This window comes from Poecilia latipinna, unplaced genomic scaffold (genome assembly GCF_001443285.1).
Source record: "Poecilia latipinna isolate Pla-1442-1.1 unplaced genomic scaffold, P_latipinna-1.0 Scaffold729, whole genome shotgun sequence".
Taxonomy (NCBI): Eukaryota; Metazoa; Chordata; class Actinopteri; order Cyprinodontiformes; family Poeciliidae; genus Poecilia; species Poecilia latipinna.
The window spans coordinates 122,113-123,745 of NW_015113345.1; the positions used below are offsets into that span (position 1 = coordinate 122,113).

Below are 1,633 nucleotides of genomic sequence, written 5' to 3' on the forward strand. Positions count from 1 at the left end.
ATTGGCTTATCAAAAATATTCACTAAGATCCTAAACGTTTGTAGCTTCATTAAAAAAGAATAATTATAAAAAGTCAACGAAACATGTTAAAATTAATAATCTCAGTAATTATTGTTTCAACAAGGTGTTGCGCAATTCAGTGCGTTTCAGTTCCATTAAAAAAAAGGAGAAAAAAAAGCGACTCAAAGACCGACTGACGAGCAGAGCAGGAGTTTAAATGAGCTACTCAACCATCGCTGTGTTCATGAGAGGCTTATTAATAATTGAGAAATAAATATCCAGCCTGGAAACCTAATATTGTAATGGACTGAATGTTGTGTTTTTAATGTAATCTTTGCTCGGTTTGCGGGGCGCAGGCGGTTGCCACGGCAACGGGAAACGATAGAGAGAGGTAGGAGTGGTTTTGATTTGGTCGTCTGTTCGGGTTGTTTTACCTTTGTTTACCTTTGCTGTGGCTCATCACACCTGCTGTAGTTTCTGAACGTTCAATAAATGACAAACTTGGACTGATTACCTCGTTATTTGTGAGCATACGTCACAACAAACATCAAAGGGCAAATATATTTCATTAAGTTTTAACAAATTCTACCACGATAATTATGTGAAATTAAATTAATTATATCCTGACTTCAGAAGATTTGCCTATACCTTTACTGGGCTCTTTGGTTCCTCCTATCAGTCTGTAGTTTCTCATATTGAGGTCATCAACCCAAATTTCAGATCTACCATGACTGACCAACAGCTGCTGGCCTCAGGTTTGCAACCAGCTTCTGACTGAGAAACCAGCAACCTCCTCCCAGTGTCAGAATCTCACTGAGGAAGAAACTGGATTAGGTTTTCTGTCACTTTATTATTTCTGCTATAACTTATGTATATTTGCATATAAAATAAGTCAATAGAGTTTAATTTGCAATTTTTATGTCTTTGTGTCATGAGGTAGATCTCAGGCGGCTGGTGAGAGAAAAAGTAGATCTTGCACTCAAAAAGTTTGGGCACCCCTGCAATAGATCAACGACAATCAAGGAAAAAACTCTCTGCTTCTTCTTCTTATCTACCTAATTCATTCAGAGATAAAAAAAAAACAAAAACTAAGAACCCTTGTTGAATGAGGTAGTTGGCTCTTTATAAACTTTGGTATTGGAAGACGTCTGCAAAGACGGAAACTTTTTACTGTCAGCAAAAGAAGTGAAAAATGTGATTCCTGAACAAGTGCTGAAAAGCCAGTGAGTAAAGGATTATCAACGAAAGGATAATGATTTTTCCAGATCTTGACTCAGTTCTTTGTGTCATTATTTCCCTCCCACCCCCCATTTCTTGAAACAGGATTTTCAGAAAATATGTTGAAAGGAAAGCCAAAGTGACAAAAAAGAAAAGCTTTAGAAATTTTGTGGAACTAAGCTAAAGTCTACTTTGGAAGCTTTGAAAATCTCCTTAAAAGGGAAGTACAGTCACAGTCAAAGTAAGTATTGAGTCTAAATTCTTTTGAGACGAAGTAGCAAATCTTTCACCTACAATTTTTCTATTTTGATTTCAGAAATGTCCAAATTAGAAATTTTTACCCTAGAGAAGTGAGCTTTTGGAGTGCAGTTAGGCGTACATCCTGCTTGTTCTCAGTGTCCAAGCAAGCCTCAGG

The 1,633-nt window shown here is 36.9% G+C and overlaps 1 protein-coding gene and 1 long non-coding RNA gene across 7 annotated transcripts in view; one reads left to right on the forward strand and one right to left on the reverse strand.

Annotated features, from left to right (window-relative positions):
* The window catches only part of LOC106955345 (uncharacterized), a 3,814-nt gene extending 3,114 nt beyond the window's left edge, over positions 1-700 (forward strand). Inside the window, exon 2 of the long non-coding RNA XR_001426559.1 lies at positions 392-700. This is a non-coding gene — a long non-coding RNA (uncharacterized LOC106955345). The remainder of the gene's footprint in view (positions 1-391) is intronic.
* The window catches only part of fmnl3 (formin-like 3), a 43,567-nt gene that overhangs the window by 31,414 nt on the left and 10,520 nt on the right, over positions 1-1,633 (reverse strand). The window lies entirely within an intron of this gene.